This window comes from Daphnia pulicaria, chromosome 3, assembly GCF_021234035.1.
Source record: "Daphnia pulicaria isolate SC F1-1A chromosome 3, SC_F0-13Bv2, whole genome shotgun sequence".
NCBI classification, from domain to species: Eukaryota; Metazoa; Arthropoda; class Branchiopoda; order Diplostraca; family Daphniidae; genus Daphnia; species Daphnia pulicaria.
The window spans coordinates 3738744-3756684 of NC_060915.1; the positions used below are offsets into that span (position 1 = coordinate 3738744).

The following is a 17941-nucleotide window of genomic DNA, read 5'->3' on the forward strand; positions in this document are numbered from 1 at the left end:
TTTCATCTACGAAATTGGACTGGTAACCATCGTGATTGAAAAAATATGTCAAGAAATTTGTTATTGAAAACAAACTATCCATCGCCAACGACATCCCGTATTCCCAAGCGGTCACCCTTCCAAGTACTAACGGGACTCGACGTAACTTAACTTCTGGGAGCTGACGAGACCAGGTGCGTTCTACGTGATATGGCCGTTGACATTCAAAAATGAAAATTTACCCTCCCAGTCCCAATGGATGAATAGAAAATCACTTCAAAGTGACAGAAATGTTTGTTCATTGAATTTGGACTGGTAACCATCGCGAATAAAAAGCGCGATCAACTTTGAAAAACTCGCAATGAAATTCATCCAGAATCATTCCTATAGATGAATTGAACCTATCCCTATGTCATTGAAATTTTTGATGTACGAATTTGGACTGGTAACCATCGCGATTAAAAAACGCGATAAAATTTGAAAAACATCATTCTTACAGATGAATTGAACCTATCTCTAAGGCATTGAAATGTTTCATCTACGAAATTGGACTGGTAACCATCGTGATTGAAAAAAAATGTCAAGAAATTTGTTATTGAAAACAAACTATCCATCGCCAACGACATCCCGTATTCCCAAGCGGTCACCCTTCCAAGTACTAACGGGACTCGACGTAACTTAACTTCTGGGAGCTGACGAGACCAGGTGCGTTCTACGTGATATGGCCGTTGACATTCAAAAATGAAAATTTACCCTCCCAGTCCCAATGGATGAATAGAAAATCACTTCAAAGTGACAGAAATGTTTGTTCATTGAATTTGGACTGGTAACCATCGCGAATAAAAAGCGCGATCAACTTTGAAAAACTCGCAATGAAATTCATCCAGAATCATTCCTATAGATGAATTGAACCTATCCCTATGTCATTGAAATTTTTGATCTACGAATTTGGACTGGTAACCATCGCGATTAAAAAACGCGATAAAATTTGACAAACTCTCAATGGAATTGATCCAGAATCATTCTTATAGATGAATTGAACCTATCTCTAAGGCATTGAAATGTTTCATCTACGAAATTGGACTGGTAACCATCGTGATTGAAAAAAAATGTCAAGAAATTTGTTATTGAAAACAAACTATCCATCGCCAACGACATCCCGTATTCCCAAGCGGTCACCCTTCCAAGTACTAACGGGACTCGACGTAACTTAACTTCTGGGAGCTGACGAGACCAGGTGCGTTCTACGTGATATGGCCGTTGACATTCAAAAATGAAAATTTACCCTCCCAGTCCCAATGGATGAATAGAAAATCACTTCAAAGTGACAGAAATGTTTGTTCATTGAATTTGGACTGGTAACCATCGCGAATAAAAAGCGCGATCAACTTTGAAAAACTCGCAATGAAATTCATCCAGAATCATTCCTATAGATGAATTGAACCTATCCCTATGTCATTGAAATTTTTGATGTACGAATTTGGACTGGTAACCATCGCGATTAAAAAACGCGATAAAATTTGAAAAACATCATTCTTACAGATGAATTGAACCTATCTCTAAGGCATTGAAATGTTTCATCTACGAAATTGGACTGGTAACCATCGTGATTGAAAAAAAATGTCAAGAAATTTGTTATTGAAAACAAACTATCCATCGCCAACGACATCCCGTATTCCCAAGCGGTCACCCTTCCAAGTACTAACGGGACTCGACGTAACTTAACTTCTGGGAGCTGACGAGACCAGGTGCGTTCTACGTGATATGGCCGTTGACATTCAAAAATGAAAATTTACCCTCCCAGTCCCAATGGATGAATAGAAAATCACTTCAAAGTGACAGAAATGTTTGTTCATTGAATTTGGACTGGTAACCATCGCGAATAAAAAGCGCGATCAACTTTGAAAAACTCGCAATGAAATTCATCCAGAATCATTCCTATAGATGAATTGAACCTATCCCTATGTCATTGAAATTTTTGATGTACGAATTTGGACTGGTAACCATCGCGATTAAAAAACGCGATAAAATTTGACAAACTCTCAATGGAATTGATCCAGAATCATTCTTATAGATGAATTGAACCTATCTCTAAGGCATTGAAATGTTTCATCTACGAAATTGGACTGGTAACCATCGTGATTGAAAAAAAATGTCAAGAAATTTGTTATTGAAAACAAACTATCCATCGCCAACGACATCCCGTATTCCCAAGCGGTCACCCTTCCAAGTACTAACGGGACTCGACGTAACTTAACTTCTGGGAGCTGACGAGACCAGGTGCGTTCTACGTGATATGGCCGTTGACATTCAAAAATGAAAATTTACCCTCCCAGTCCCAATGGATGAATAGAAAATCACTTCAAAGTGACAGAAATGTTTGTTCATTGAATTTGGACTGGTAACCATCGCGAATAAAAAGCGCGATCAACTTTGAAAAACTCGCAATGAAATTCATCCAGAATCATTCCTATAGATGAATTGAACCTATCCCTATGTCATTGAAATTTTTGATCTACGAATTTGGACTGGTAACCATCGCGATTAAAAAACGCGATAAAATTTGAAAAACATCATTCTTACAGATGAATTGAACCTATCTCTAAGGCATTGAAATGTTTCATCTACGAAATTGGACTGGTAACCATCGTGATTGAAAAAAAATGTCAAGAAATTTGTTATTGAAAACAAACTATCCATCGCCAACGACATCCCGTATTCCCAAGCGGTCACCCTTCCAAGTACTAACGGGACTCGACGTAACTTAACTTCTGGGAGCTGACGAGACCAGGTGCGTTCTACGTGATATGGCCGTTGACATTCAAAAATGAAAATTTACCCTCCCAGTCCCAATGGATGAATAGAAAATCACTTCAAAGTGACAGAAATGTTTGTTCATTGAATTTGGACTGGTAACCATCGCGAATAAAAAGCGCGATCAACTTTGAAAAACTCGCAATGAAATTCATCCAGAATCATTCCTATAGATGAATTGAACCTATCCCTATGTCATTGAAATTTTTGATGTACGAATTTGGACTGGTAACCATCGCGATTAAAAAACGCGATAAAATTTGAAAAACATCATTCTTACAGATGAATTGAACCTATCTCTAAGGCATTGAAATGTTTCATCTACGAAATTGGACTGGTAACCATCGTGATTGAAAAAAAATGTCAAGAAATTTGTTATTGAAAACAAACTATCCATCGCCAACGACATCCCGTATTCCCAAGCGGTCACCCTTCCAAGTACTAACGGGACTCGACGTAACTTAACTTCTGGGAGCTGACGAGACCAGGTGCGTTCTACGTGATATGGCCGTTGACATTCAAAAATGAAAATTTACCCTCCCAGTCCCAATGGATGAATAGAAAATCACTTCAAAGTGACAGAAATGTTTGTTCATTGAATTTGGACTGGTAACCATCGCGAATAAAAAGCGCGATCAACTTTGAAAAACTCGCAATGAAATTCATCCAGAATCATTCCTATAGATGAATTGAACCTATCCCTATGTCATTGAAATTTTTGATCTACGAATTTGGACTGGTAACCATCGCGATTAAAAAACGCGATAAAATTTGACAAACTCTCAATGGAATTGATCCAGAATCATTCTTATAGATGAATTGAACCTATCTCTAAGGCATTGAAATGTTTCATCTACGAAATTGGACTGGTAACCATCGTGATTGAAAAAAAATGTCCTGAAATTTGTTATTGAAAACAAACTATCCGTCGCCAACGACATCCCGTATTCCCAAGCGGTAACCCTTCCAAGTACTAACGGGACTCGACGTAACTTAACTTCTGGGAGCTGACGAGATCAGGTGCGTTCTACGTGATATGGCCGTTGACATTCAAAAATGAAAATTTACCCTCCCAGTCCCAATGGATGAATAGAAAATCACTTCAAAGTGACAGAAATGTTTGTTCATTGAATTTGGACTGGTAACCATCACGAATAAAAAGCGCGATCAACTTTGAAAAACTCGCAATGAAATTCATCCAGAATCATTCCTATAGATGAATTGAACCTATCCCTATGTCATTGAAATTTTTGATCTACGAATTTGGACTGGTAACCATCGCGATTAAAAAACGCGATAAAATTTGACAAACTCTCAATGGAATTGATCCAGAATCATTCTTATAGATGAATTGAACCTATCTCTAAGGCATTGAAATGTTTCATCTACGAAATTGGACTGGTAACCATCGTGATTGAAAAAAAATGTCAAGAAATTTGTTATTGAAAACAAACTATCCGTCGCCAACGACATCCCGTATTCCCAAGCGGTAACCCTTCCAAGTACTAACGGGACTCGACGTAACTTAACTTCTGGGAGCTGACGAGACCAGGTGCGTTCTACGTGATATGGCCGTTGACATTCAAAAATGAAAATTTACCCTCCCAGTCCCAATGGATGAATAGAAAATCACTTCAAAGTGACAGAAATGTTTGTTCATTGAATTTGGACTGGTAACCATCGCGAATAAAAAGCGCGATAAACTTTGAAAAACTCGCAATGAAATTCATCCAGAATCATTCCTATAGATGAATTGAACCTATCCCTATGTCATTGAAATTTTTGATCTACGAAATTGGACTGGTAACCATCGTTATTGAAAAAAAATTTCAAGAAATTTGTTATTGAAAACAAACTATCCATCGCCAACGACATCCCGTATTCCCAAGCGGTCACCCTTCCAAGTACTAACGGGACTCGACGTAACTTAACTTCTGGGAGCTGACGAGACCAGGTGCGTTCTACGTGATATGGCCGTTGACATTCAAAAATGAAAATTTACCCTCCCAGTCCCAATGGATGAATAGAAAATCACTTCAAAGTGACAGAAATGTTTGTTCATTGAATTTGGACTGGTAACCATCGCGAATAAAAAGCGCGATCAACTTTGAAAAACTCGCAATGAAATTCATCCAGAATCATTCCTATAGATGAATTGAACCTATCCCTATGTCATTGAAATGTTTGATCTACGAATTTGGACTGTTAACCATCGCGATTAAATAACGCGATAAAATTTGACAAACTCTCAATGGAATTGATCCAGAATCATTCTTATAGATGAATTGAACCTATCTCTAAGGCATTGAAATGTTTCATCTACGAAATTGGACTGGTAACCATCGTGATTGAAAAAAAATGTCAAGAAATTTGTTATTGAAAACAAACTATCCATCGCCAACGACATCCCGTATTCCCAAGCGGTCACCCTTCCAAGTACTAACGGGACTCGACGTAACTTAACTTCTGGGAGCTGACGAGACCAGGTGCGTTCTACGTGATATGGCCGTTGACATTCAAAAATGAAAATTTACCCTCCCAGTCCCAATGGATGAATAGAAAATCACTTCAAAGTGACAGAAATGTTTGTTCATTGAATTTGGACTGGTAACCATCGCGAATAAAAAGCGCGATCAACTTTGAAAAACTCGCAATGAAATTCATCCAGAATCATTCCTATAGATGAATTGAACCTATCCCTATGTCATTGAAATTTTTGATCTACGAAATTGGACTGGTAACCATCGTGATTGAAAAAAAATGTCAAGAAATTTGTTATTGAAAACAAACTATCCAACGCCAACGACATCCCGTATTCCCAAGCGGTCACCCTTCCAAGTACTAACGGGACTCGACGTAACTTAACTTCTGGGAGCTGACGAGACCAGGTGCGTTCTACGTGATATGGCCGTTGACATTCAAAAATGAAAATTTACCCTCCCAGTCCCAATGGATGAATAGAAAATCACTTCAAAGTGACAGAAATGTTTGTTCATTGAATTTGGACTGGTAACCATCGCGAATAAAAAGCGCGATCAACTTTGAAAAATTCGCAATGAAATTCATCCAGAATCATTCCTATAGATGAATTGAACCTATCCCTATGTCATTGAAATTTTTGATCTACGAATTTGGACTGGTAACCATCGCGATTAAAAAACGCGATAAAATTTGACAAACTCTCAATGGAATTGATCCAGAATCATTCTTATAGATGAATTGAACCTATCTCTAAGGCATTGAAATGTTTCATCTACGAAATTGGACTGGTAACCATCGTGATTGAAAAAAAATGTCAAGAAATTTGTTATTGAAAACAAACTATCCGTCGCCAACGACATCCCGTATTCCCAAGCGGTAACCCTTCCAAGTACTAACGGGACTCGACGTAACTTAACTTCTGGGAGCTGACGAGACCAGGTGCGTTCTACGTGATATGGCCGTTGACATTCAAAAATGAAAATTTACCCTCCCAGTCCCAATGGATGAATAGAAAATCACTTCAAAGTGACAGAAATGTTTGTTCATTGAATTTGGACTGGTAACCATCGCGAATAAAAAGCGCGATCAACTTTGAAAAACTCGCAATGAAATTCATCCAGAATCATTCCTATAGATGAATTGAACCTATCCCTATGTCATTGAAATTTTTGATCTACGAAATTGGACTGGTAACCATCGTGATTGAAAAAAAATGTCAAGAAATTTGTTATTGAAAACAAACTATCCATCGCCAACGACATCCCGTATTCCCAAGCGGTCACCCTTCCAAGTACTAACGGGACTCGACGTAACTTAACTTCTGGGAGCTGACGAGACCAGGTGCGTTCTACGTGATATGGCCGTTGACATTCAAAAATGAAAATTTACCCTCCCAGTCCCAATGGATGAATAGAAAATCACTTCAAAGTGACAGAAATGTTTGTTCATTGAATTTGGACTGGTAACCATCGCGAATAAAAAGCGCGATCAACTTTGAAAAACTCGCAATGAAATTCATCCAGAATCATTCCTATAGATGAATTGAACCTATCCCTATGTCATTGAAATTTTTGATCTACGAAATTGGACTGGTAACCATCGTGATTGAAAAAAAATGTCAAGAAATTTGTTATTGAAAACAAACTATCCATCGCCAACGACATCCCGTATTCCCAAGCGGTCACCCTTCCAAGTACTAACGGGACTCGACGTAACTTAACTTCTGGGAGCTGACGAGACCAGGTGCGTTCTACGTGATATGGCCGTTGACATTCAAAAATGAAAATTTACCCTCCCAGTCCCAATGGATGAATAGAAAATCACTTCAAAGTGACAGAAATGTTTGTTCATTGAATTTGGACTGGTAACCATCGCGAATAAAAAGCGCGATCAACTTTGAAAAACTCGCAATGAAATTCATCCAGAATCATTCCTATAGATGAATTGAACCTATCCCTATGTCATTGAAATGTTTGATCTACGAATTTGGACTGTTAACCATCGCGATTAAATAACGCGATAAAATTTGACAAACTCTCAATGGAATTGATCCAGAATCATTCTTATAGATGAATTGAACCTATCTCTAAGGCATTGAAATGTTTCATCTACGAAATTGGACTGGTAACCATCGTGATTGAAAAAAAATGTCAAGAAATTTGTTATTGAAAACAAACTATCCATCGCCAACGACATCCCGTATTCCCAAGCGGTCACCCTTCCAAGTACTAACGGGACTCGACGTAACTTAACTTCTGGGAGCTGACGAGACCAGGTGCGTTCTACGTGATATGGCCGTTGACATTCAAAAATGAAAATTTACCCTCCCAGTCCCAATGGATGAATAGAAAATCACTTCAAAGTGACAGAAATGTTTGTTCATTGAATTTGGACTGGTAACCATCGCGAATAAAAAGCGCGATCAACTTTGAAAAACTCGCAATGAAATTCATCCAGAATCATTCCTATAGATGAATTGAACCTATCCCTATGTCATTGAAATTTTTGATCTACGAAATTGGACTGGTAACCATCGTGATTGAAAAAAAATGTCAAGAAATTTGTTATTGAAAACAAACTATCCATCGCCAACGACATCCCGTATTCCCAAGCGGTAACCCTTCCAAGTACTAACGGGACTCGACGTAACTTAACTTCTTGGAGCTGACGAGACCAGGTGCGTTCTACGTGATATGGCCGTTGACATTCAAAAATGAAAATTTACCCTCCCAGTCCCAATGGATGAATAGAAAATCACTTCAAAGTGACAGAAATGTTTGTTCATTGAATTTGGACTGGTAACCATCGCGAATGAAAAGCGCGATCAACTTTGAAAAACTCGCAATGAAATTCATCCAGAATCATTCCTATAGATGAATTGAACCTATCCCTATGTCATTGAAATTTTTGATCTACGAATTTGGACTGGTAACCATTGCGATTAAAAAACGCGATAATTTTGACAAACTCTCAATGGAATTGATCCAGAATCATTCTTATAGATGAATTGAACCTATCTCTAAGGCATTGAAATGTTTCATCTACGAAATTGGACTGGTAACCATCGTGATTGAAAAAAATTTCAAGAAATTTGTTATTGAAAACAAACTATCCATCGCCAACGACATCCCGTATTCCCAAGCGGTCACCCTTCCAAGTACTAACGGGACTCGACGTAACTTAACTTCTGGGAGCTGACGAGATCAGGTGCGTTCTACGTGATATGGCCGTTGACATTCAAAAATGAAAATTTACCCTCCCAGTCCCAATGGATGAATAGAAAATCACTTCAAACTGACAGAAATGTTTGTTTATTGAATTTGGACTGGTAACCATCGCGAATAAAAAGCGCGATCAACTTTGAAAAATTCGCAATGAAATTCATCCAGAATCATTCCTATAGATGAATTGAACCTATCCCTATGTCATTGAAATTTTTGATCTACGAATTTGGACTGGTAACCATCGCGATTAAAAAACGCGATAAAATTTGACAAACTCTCAATGGAATTGATCCAGAATCATTCTTATAGATGAATTGAACCTATCTCTAAGGCATTGAAATGTTTCATCTACGAAATTGGACTGGTAACCATTGTGATTGAAAAAAAATGTCAAGACATTTGTTATTGAAAACAAACTATCCGTCGCCAACGACATCCCGTATTCCCAAGCGGTAACCCTTCCAAGTACTAACGGGACTCGACGTAACTTAACTTCTGGGAGCTGACGAGACCAGGTGCGTTCTACGTGATATGGCCGTTGACATTCAAAAATGAAAATTTACCCTCCCAGTCCCAATGGATGAATAGAAAATCACTTCAAAGTGACAGAAATGTTTGTTCATTGAATTTGGACTGGTAACCATCGCGAATGAAAAGCGCGATCAACTTTGAAAAACTCGCAATGAAATTCATCCAGAATCATTCCTATAGATGAATTGAACCTATCCCTATGTCATTGAAATTTTTGATCTACGAATTTGGACTGGTAACCATTGCGATTAAAAAACGCGATAATTTTGACAAACTCTCAATGGAATTGATCCAGAATCATTCTTATAGATGAATTGAACCTATCTCTAAGGCATTGAAATGTTTCATCTACGAAATTGGACTGGTAACCATCGTGATTGAAAAAAAATGTCAAGAAATTTGTTATTGAAAACAAACTATCCGTCGCCAACGACATCCCGTATTCCCAAGCGGTAACCCTTCCAAGTACTAACGGGACTCGACGTAACTTAACTTCTTGGAGCTGACGAGACCAGGTGCGTTCTACGTGATATGGCCGTTGACATTCAAAAATGAAAATTTACCCTCCCAGTCCCAATGGATGAATAGAAAATCACTTCAAAGTGACAGAAATGTTTGTTCATTGAATTTGGACTGGTAACCATCGCGAATGAAAAGCGCGATCAACTTTGAAAAACTCGCAATGAAATTCATCCAGAATCATTCCTATAGATGAATTGAACCTATCCCTATGTCATTGAAATTTTTGATCTACGAATTTGGACTGGTAACCATTGCGATTAAAAAACGCGATAATTTTGACAAACTCTCAATGGAATTGATCCAGAATCATTCTTATAGATGAATTGAACCTATCTCTAAGGCATTGAAATGTTTCATCTACGAAATTGGACTGGTAACCATCGTGATTGAAAAAAATTTCAAGAAATTTGTTATTGAAAACAAACTATCCATCGCCAACGACATCCCGTATTCCCAAGCGGTCACCCTTCCAAGTACTAACGGGACTCGACGTAACTTAACTTCTGGGAGCTGACGAGATCAGGTGCGTTCTACGTGATATGGCCGTTGACATTCAAAAATGAAAATTTACCCTCCCAGTCCCAATGGATGAATAGAAAATCACTTCAAACTGACAGAAATGTTTGTTTATTGAATTTGGACTGGTAACCATCGCGAATAAAAAGCGCGATCAACTTTGAAAAATTCGCAATGAAATTCATCCAGAATCATTCCTATAGATGAATTGAACCTATCCCTATGTCATTGAAATTTTTGATCTACGAATTTGGACTGGTAACCATCGCGATTAAAAAACGCGATAAAATTTGACAAACTCTCAATGGAATTGATCCAGAATCATTCTTATAGATGAATTGAACCTATCTCTAAGGCATTGAAATGTTTCATCTACGAAATTGGACTGGTAACCATCGTGATTGAAAAAAAATGTCAAGAAATTTGTTATTGAAAACAAACTATCCGTCGCCAACGACATCCCGTATTCCCAAGCGGTAACCCTTCCAAGTACTAACGGGACTCGACGTAACTTAACTTCTGGGAGCTGACGAGACCAGGTGCGTTCTACGTGATATGGCCGTTGACATTCAAAAATGAAAATTTACCCTCCCAGTCCCAATGGATGAATAGAAAATCACTTCAAAGTGACAGAAATGTTTGTTCATTGAATTTGGACTGGTAACCATCGCGAATAAAAAGCGCGATCAACTTTGAAAAACTCGCAATGAAATTCATCCAGAATCATTCCTATAGATGAATTGAACCTATCCCTATGTCATTGAATTTTTTGATCTACGAATTTGGACTGGTAACCATCGCGATTAAAAAACGCGATAAAATTTGACAAACTCTCAATGGAATTGATCCAGAATCATTCTTATAGATGAATTGAACCTATCTCTAAGGCATTGAAATGTTTCATCTACGAAATTGGACTGGTAACCATCGTGATTGAAAAAAAATGTCAAGAAATTTGTTATTGAAAACAAACTATCCGTCGCCAACGACATCCCGTATTCCCAAGCGGTAACCCTTCCAAGTACTAACGGGACTCGACGTAACTTAACTTCTGGGAGCTGACGAGACCAGGTGCGTTCTACGTGATATGGCCTTTGACATTCAAAAATGAAAATTTACCCTCCCAGTCCCAATGGATGAATAGAAAATCACTTCAAAGTGACAGAAATGTTTGTTCATTGAATTTGGACTGGTAACCATCGCGAATAAAAAGCGCGATCAACTTTGAAAAATTCGCAATGAAATTCATCCAGAATCATTCCTATAGATGAATTGAACCTATCCCTATGTCATTGAAATTTTTGATCTACGAATTTGGACTGGTAACCATCGCGATTAAAAAACGCGATAAAATTTGACAAACTCTCAATGGAATTGATCCAGAATCATTCTTATAGATGAATTGAACCTATCTCTAAGGCATTGAAATGTTTCATCTACGAAATTGGACTGGTAACCATCGTGATTGAAAAAAAATGTCAAGAAATTTGTTATTGAAAACAAACTATCCGTCGCCAACGACATCCCGTATTCCCAAGCGGTCACCCTTCCAAGTACTAACGGGACTCGACGTAACTTAACTTCTGGAAGCTGACGAGACCAGGTGCGTTCTACGTGATATGGCCGTTGACATTCAAAAATGAAAATTTACCATCCCAGTCCCAATGGATGAATAGAAAATCACTTCAAAGTGACAGAAATGTTTGTTCATTGAATTTGGACTGGTAACCATCGCGAATAAAAAGCGCGATCAACTTTTAAAAATTCGCAATGAAATTCATCCAGAATCATTCCTATAGATGAATTGAACCTATCCCTATGTCATTGAAATTTTTGATCTACGAATTTGGACTGGTAACCATCGCGATTAAAAAACGCGATAAAATTTGACAAACTCTCAATGGAATTGATCCAGAATCATTCTTATAGATGAATTGAACCTATCTCTAAGGCATTGAAATGTTTCATCTACGAAATTGGACTGGTAACCATCGTGATTGAAAAAAAATGTCAAGAAATTTGTTATTGAAAACAAACTATCCGTCGCCAACGACATCCCGTATTCCCAAGCGGTAACCCTTCCAAGTACTAACGGGACTCGACGTAACTTAACTTCTGGGAGCTGACGAGACCAGGTGCGTTCTACGTGATATGGCCGTTGACATTCAAAAATGAAAATTTACCCTCCCAGTCCCAATGGATGAATAGAAAATCACTTCAAAGTGACAGAAATGTTTGTTCATTGAATTTGGACTGGTAACCATCGCGAATAAAAAGCGCGATCAACTTTGAAAAACTCGCAATGAAATTCATCCAGAATCATTCCTATAGATGAATTGAACCTATCCCTATGTCATTGAAATTTTTGATCTACGAATTTGGACTGGTAACCATCGCGATTAAAAGACGCGATAAAATTTGACAAACTCTCAATGGAATTGATCCAGAATCATTCTTATAGATGAATTGAACCTATCTCTAAGGCATTGAAATGTTTCATCTACGAAATTGGACTGGTAACCATCGTGATTGAAAAAAAATGTCAAGAAATTTGTTATTGAAAACAAACTATCCGTCGCCAACGACATCCCGTATTCCCAAGCGGTAACCCTTCCAAGTACTAACGGGACTCGACGTAACTTAACTTCTGGGAGCTGACGAGACCAGGTGCGTTCTACGTGATATGGCCGTTGACATTCAAAAATGAAAATTTACCCTCCCAGTCCCAATGGATGAATAGAAAATCACTTCAAAGTGACAGAAATGTTTGTTCATTGAATTTGGACTGGTAACCATCGCGAATAAAAAGCGCGATCAACTTTTAAAAATTCGCAATGAAATTCATCCAGAATCATTCCTATAGATGAATTGAACCTATCCCTATGTCATTGAAATTTTTGATCTACGAATTTGGACTGGTAACCATCGCGATTAAAAAACGCGATAAAATTTGACAAACTCTCAATGGAATTGATCCAGAATCATTCTTATAGATGAATTGAACCTATCTCTAAGGCATTGAAATGTTTCATCTACGAAATTGGACTGGTAACCATCGTGATTGAAAAAAAATGTCAAGAAATTTGTTATTGAAAACAAACTATCCGTCGCCAACGACATCCCGTATTCCCAAGCGGTAACCCTTCCAAGTACTAACGGGACTCGACGTAACTTAACTTCTGGGAGCTGACGAGACCAGGTGCGTTCTACGTGATATGGCCGTTGACATTCAAAAATGAAAATTTACCCTCCCAGTCCCAATGGATGAATAGAAAATCACTTCAAAGTGACAGAAATGTTTGTTCATTGAATTTGGACTGGTAACCATCGCGAATAAAAAGCGCGATCAACTTTGAAAAACTCGCAATGAAATTCATCCAGAATCATTCCTATAGATGAATTGAACCTATCCCTATGTCATTGAAATTTTTGATCTACGAATTTGGACTGGTAACCATCGCGATTAAAAGACGCGATAAAATTTGACAAACTCTCAATGGAATTGATCCAGAATCATTCTTATAGATGAATTGAACCTATCTCTAAGGCATTGAAATGTTTCATCTACGAAATTGGACTGGTAACCATCGTGATTGAAAAAAAATGTCAAGAAATTTGTTATTGAAAACAAACTATCCGTCGCCAACGACATCCCGTATTCCCAAGCGGTAACCCTTCCAAGTACTAACGGGACTCGACGTAACTTAACTTCTGGGAGCTGACGAGACCAGGTGCGTTCTACGTGATATGGCCGTTGACATTCAAAAATGAAAATTTACCCTCCCAGTCCCAATGGATGAATAGAAAATCACTTCAAAGTGACAGAAATGTTTGTTCATTGAATTTGGACTGGTAACCATCGCGAATAAAAAGCGCGATCAACTTTGAAAAATTCGCAATGAAATTCATCCAGAATCATTCCTATAGATGAATTGAACCTATCCCTATGTCATTGAAATTTTTGATCTACGAATTTGGACTGGTAACCATCGCGATTAAAAAACGCGATAAAATTTGACAAACTCTCAATGGAATTGATCCAGAATCATTCTTATAGATGAATTGAACCTATCTCTAAGGCATTGAAATGTTTCATCTACGAAATTGGACTGGTAACCATCGTGATTGAAAAAAAATGTCAAGAAATTTGTTATTGAAAACAAACTATCCGTCGCCAACGACATCCCGTATTCCCAAGCGGTCACCCTTCCAAGTACTAACGGGACTCGACGTAACTTAACTTCTGGAAGCTGACGAGACCAGGTGCGTTCTACGTGATATGGCCGTTGACATTCAAAAATGAAAATTTACCATCCCAGTCCCAATGGATGAATAGAAAATCACTTCAAAGTGACAGAAATGTTTGTTCATTGAATTTGGACTGGTAACCATCGCGAATAAAAAGCGCGATCAACTTTGAAAAATTCGCAATGAAATTCATCCAGAATCATTCCTATAGATGAATTGAACCTATCCCTATGTCATTGAAATTTTTGATCTACGAATTTGGACTGGTAACCATCGCGATTAAAAAACGCGATAAAATTTGACAAACTCTCAATGGAATTGATCCAGAATCATTCTTATAGATGAATTGAACCTATCTCTAAGGCATTGAAATGTTTCATCTACGAAATTGGACTGGTAACCATCGTGATTGAAAAAAAATGTCAAGAAATTTGTTATTGAAAACAAACTATCCGTCGCCAACGACATCCCGTATTCCCAAGCGGTCACCCTTCCAAGTACTAACGGGACTCGACGTAACTTAACTTCTGGAAGCTGACGAGACCAGGTGCGTTCTACGTGATATGGCCGTTGACATTCAAAAATGAAAATTTACCATCCCAGTCCCAATGGATGAATAGAAAATCACTTCAAAGTGACAGAAATGTTTGTTCATTGAATTTGGACTGGTAACCATCGCGAATAAAAAGCGCGATCAACTTTTAAAAATTCGCAATGAAATTCATCCAGAATCATTCCTATAGATGAATTGAACCTATCCCTATGTCATTGAAATTTTTGATCTACGAATTTGGACTGGTAACCATCGCGATTAAAAAACGCGATAAAATTTGACAAACTCTCAATGGAATTGATCCAGAATCATTCTTATAGATGAATTGAACCTATCTCTAAGGCATTGAAATGTTTCATCTACGAAATTGGACTGGTAACCATCGTGATTGAAAAAAAATGTCAAGAAATTTGTTATTGAAAACAAACTATCCGTCGCCAACGACATCCCGTATTCCCAAGCGGTAACCCTTCCAAGTACTAACGGGACTCGACGTAACTTAACTTCTGGAAGCTGACGAGACCAGGTGCGTTCTACGTGATATGGCCGTTGACATTCAAAAATGAAAATTTACCATCCCAGTCCCAATGGATGAATAGAAAATCACTTCAAAGTGACAGAAATGTTTGTTCATTGAATTTGGACTGGTAACCATCGCGAATAAAAAGCGCGATCAACTTTTAAAAATTCGCAATGAAATTCATCCAGAATCATTCCTATAGATGAATTGAACCTATCCCTATGTCATTGAAATTTTTGATCTACGAATTTGGACTGGTAACCATCGCGATTAAAAAACGCGATAAAATTTGACAAACTCTCAATGGAATTGATCCAGAATCATTCTTATAGATGAATTGAACCTATCTCTAAGGCATTGAAATGTTTCATCTACGAAATTGGACTGGTAACCATCGTGATTGAAAAAAAATGTCAAGAAATTTGTTATTGAAAACAAACTATCCGTCGCCAACGACATCCCGTATTCCCAAGCGGTAACCCTTCCAAGTACTAACGGGACTCGACGTAACTTAACTTCTGGGAGCTGACGAGACCAGGTGCGTTCTACGTGATATGGCCGTTGACATTCAAAAATGAAAATTTACCCTCCCAGTCCCAATGGATGAATAGAAAATCACTTCAAAGTGACAGAAATGTTTGTTCATTGAATTTGGACTGGTAACCATCGCGAATAAAAAGCGCGATCAACTTTGAAAAACTCGCAATGAAATTCATCCAGAATCATTCCTATAGATGAATTGAACCTATCCCTATGTCATTGAAATTTTTGATCTACGAATTTGGACTGGTAACCATCGCGATTAAAAGACGCGATAAAATTTGACAAACTCTCAATGGAATTGATCCAGAATCATTCTTATAGATGAATTGAACCTATCTCTAAGGCATTGAAATGTTTCATCTACGAAATTGGACTGGTAACCATCGTGATTGAAAAAAAATGTCAAGAAATTTGTTATTGAAAACAAACTATCCGTCGCCAACGACATCCCGTATTCCCAAGCGGTAACCCTTCCAAGTACTAACGGGACTCGACGTAACTTAACTTCTGGAAGCTGACGAGACCAGGTGCGTTCTACGTGATATGGCCGTTGACATTCAAAAATGAAAATTTACCATCCCAGTCCCAATGGATGAATAGAAAATCACTTCAAAGTGACAGAAATGTTTGTTCATTGAATTTGGACTGGTAACCATCGCGAATAAAAAGCGCGATCAACTTTTAAAAATTCGCAATGAAATTCATCCAGAATCATTCCTATAGATGAATTGAACCTATCCCTATGTCATTGAAATTTTTGATCTACGAATTTGGACTGGTAACCATCGCGATTAAAAAACGCGATAAAATTTGACAAACTCTCAATGGAATTGATCCAGAATCATTCTTATAGATGAATTGAACCTATCTCTAAGGCATTGAAATGTTTCATCTACGAAATTGGACTGGTAACCATCGTGATTGAAAAAAAATGTCAAGAAATTTGTTATTGAAAACAAACTATCCGTCGCCAACGACATCCCGTATTCCCAAGCGGTAACCCTTCCAAGTACTAACGGGACTCGACGTAACTTAACTTCTGGGAGCTGACGAGACCAGGTGCGTTCTACGTGATATGGCCTTTGACATTCAAAAATGAAAATTTACCCTCCCAGTCCCAATGGATGAATAGAAAATCACTTCAAAGTGACAGAAATGTTTGTTCATTGAATTTGGACTGGTAACCATCGCGAATAAAAAGCGCGATCAACTTTGAAAAACTCGCAATGAAATTCATCCAGAATCATTCCTATAGATGAATTGAACCTATCCCTATGTCATTGAAATTTTTGATCTACGAATTTGGACTGGTAACCATCGCGATTAAAAGACGCGATAAAATTTGACAAACTCTCAATGGAATTGATCCAGAATCATTCTTATAGATGAATTGAACCTATCTCTAAGGCATTGAAATGTTTCATCTACGAAATTGGACTGGTAACCATCGTGATTGAAAAAAAATGTCAAGAAATTTGTTATTGAAAACAAACTATCCGTCGCCAACGACATCCCGTATTCCCAAGCGGTAACCCTTCTAATTACTAACGGGACTCGACGTAACTTAACTTCTGGGAGCTGACGAGACCAGGTGCGTTCTACGTGATATGGCCGTTGACATTCAAAAATGAAAATTTACCCTCCCAGTCCCAATGGATGAATAGAAAATCACTTCAAAGTGACAGAAATGTTTGTTCATTGAATTTGGACTGGTAACCATCGCGAATAAAAAGCGCGATCAACTTTTAAAAATTCGCAATGAAATTCATCCAGAATCATTCCTATAGATGAATTGAACCTATCCCTATGTCATTGAAATTTTTGATCTACGAATTTGGACTGGTAACCATCGCGATTAAAAAACGCGATAAAATTTGACAAACTCTCAATGGAATTGATCCAGAATCATTCTTATAGATGAATTGAACCTATCTCTAAGGCATTGAAATGTTTCATCTACGAAATTGGACTGGTAACCATCGTGATTGAAAAAAAATGTCAAGAAATTTG

At 37.9% G+C, this 17941-nt stretch overlaps 35 pseudogenes; all 35 read right to left on the reverse strand.

Moving 5' to 3' along the window:
- Nucleotides 1–82: 82 nt before the first annotated feature.
- Nucleotides 83–201, reverse strand: LOC124332419 (annotated as a pseudogene).
- A 392-nt stretch (nt 202–593) lies between these two features.
- LOC124332420 lies at nt 594–712 on the reverse strand (annotated as a pseudogene).
- Nucleotides 713–1125: 413 nt separating this feature from the next.
- LOC124332421 lies at nt 1126–1244 on the reverse strand (annotated as a pseudogene).
- Nucleotides 1245–1636: 392 nt separating this feature from the next.
- Nucleotides 1637–1755, reverse strand: LOC124332422 (annotated as a pseudogene).
- A 413-nt stretch (nt 1756–2168) lies between these two features.
- On the reverse strand, nt 2169–2287 carry LOC124332423 (annotated as a pseudogene).
- Nucleotides 2288–2679: 392 nt separating this feature from the next.
- LOC124332424 lies at nt 2680–2798 on the reverse strand (annotated as a pseudogene).
- Nucleotides 2799–3190: 392 nt separating this feature from the next.
- On the reverse strand, nt 3191–3309 carry LOC124332426 (annotated as a pseudogene).
- Nucleotides 3310–3722: 413 nt separating this feature from the next.
- On the reverse strand, nt 3723–3841 carry LOC124329730 (annotated as a pseudogene).
- Nucleotides 3842–4254: 413 nt separating this feature from the next.
- LOC124333825 lies at nt 4255–4373 on the reverse strand (annotated as a pseudogene).
- A 283-nt stretch (nt 4374–4656) lies between these two features.
- LOC124332427 lies at nt 4657–4775 on the reverse strand (annotated as a pseudogene).
- Nucleotides 4776–5188: 413 nt separating this feature from the next.
- LOC124332429 lies at nt 5189–5307 on the reverse strand (annotated as a pseudogene).
- A 283-nt stretch (nt 5308–5590) lies between these two features.
- On the reverse strand, nt 5591–5709 carry LOC124332430 (annotated as a pseudogene).
- Nucleotides 5710–6122: 413 nt separating this feature from the next.
- LOC124333826 lies at nt 6123–6241 on the reverse strand (annotated as a pseudogene).
- Nucleotides 6242–6524: 283 nt separating this feature from the next.
- On the reverse strand, nt 6525–6643 carry LOC124332431 (annotated as a pseudogene).
- Nucleotides 6644–6926: 283 nt separating this feature from the next.
- On the reverse strand, nt 6927–7045 carry LOC124332432 (annotated as a pseudogene).
- Nucleotides 7046–7458: 413 nt separating this feature from the next.
- Nucleotides 7459–7577, reverse strand: LOC124332433 (annotated as a pseudogene).
- A 283-nt stretch (nt 7578–7860) lies between these two features.
- LOC124330016 lies at nt 7861–7979 on the reverse strand (annotated as a pseudogene).
- A 411-nt stretch (nt 7980–8390) lies between these two features.
- On the reverse strand, nt 8391–8509 carry LOC124335137 (annotated as a pseudogene).
- A 413-nt stretch (nt 8510–8922) lies between these two features.
- LOC124333827 lies at nt 8923–9041 on the reverse strand (annotated as a pseudogene).
- A 412-nt stretch (nt 9042–9453) lies between these two features.
- LOC124330017 lies at nt 9454–9572 on the reverse strand (annotated as a pseudogene).
- Nucleotides 9573–9983: 411 nt separating this feature from the next.
- LOC124335139 lies at nt 9984–10102 on the reverse strand (annotated as a pseudogene).
- Nucleotides 10103–10515: 413 nt separating this feature from the next.
- LOC124333828 lies at nt 10516–10634 on the reverse strand (annotated as a pseudogene).
- A 413-nt stretch (nt 10635–11047) lies between these two features.
- On the reverse strand, nt 11048–11166 carry LOC124329858 (annotated as a pseudogene).
- A 413-nt stretch (nt 11167–11579) lies between these two features.
- On the reverse strand, nt 11580–11698 carry LOC124334889 (annotated as a pseudogene).
- A 413-nt stretch (nt 11699–12111) lies between these two features.
- LOC124333829 lies at nt 12112–12230 on the reverse strand (annotated as a pseudogene).
- Nucleotides 12231–12643: 413 nt separating this feature from the next.
- Nucleotides 12644–12762, reverse strand: LOC124333830 (annotated as a pseudogene).
- Nucleotides 12763–13175: 413 nt separating this feature from the next.
- Nucleotides 13176–13294, reverse strand: LOC124333832 (annotated as a pseudogene).
- Nucleotides 13295–13707: 413 nt separating this feature from the next.
- LOC124333833 lies at nt 13708–13826 on the reverse strand (annotated as a pseudogene).
- Nucleotides 13827–14239: 413 nt separating this feature from the next.
- LOC124334890 lies at nt 14240–14358 on the reverse strand (annotated as a pseudogene).
- Nucleotides 14359–14771: 413 nt separating this feature from the next.
- On the reverse strand, nt 14772–14890 carry LOC124334891 (annotated as a pseudogene).
- A 413-nt stretch (nt 14891–15303) lies between these two features.
- LOC124335573 lies at nt 15304–15422 on the reverse strand (annotated as a pseudogene).
- Nucleotides 15423–15835: 413 nt separating this feature from the next.
- Nucleotides 15836–15954, reverse strand: LOC124333834 (annotated as a pseudogene).
- Nucleotides 15955–16367: 413 nt separating this feature from the next.
- LOC124335574 lies at nt 16368–16486 on the reverse strand (annotated as a pseudogene).
- Nucleotides 16487–16899: 413 nt separating this feature from the next.
- LOC124329859 lies at nt 16900–17018 on the reverse strand (annotated as a pseudogene).
- A 413-nt stretch (nt 17019–17431) lies between these two features.
- On the reverse strand, nt 17432–17550 carry LOC124329930 (annotated as a pseudogene).
- Nucleotides 17551–17941: the final 391 nt, after the last annotated feature.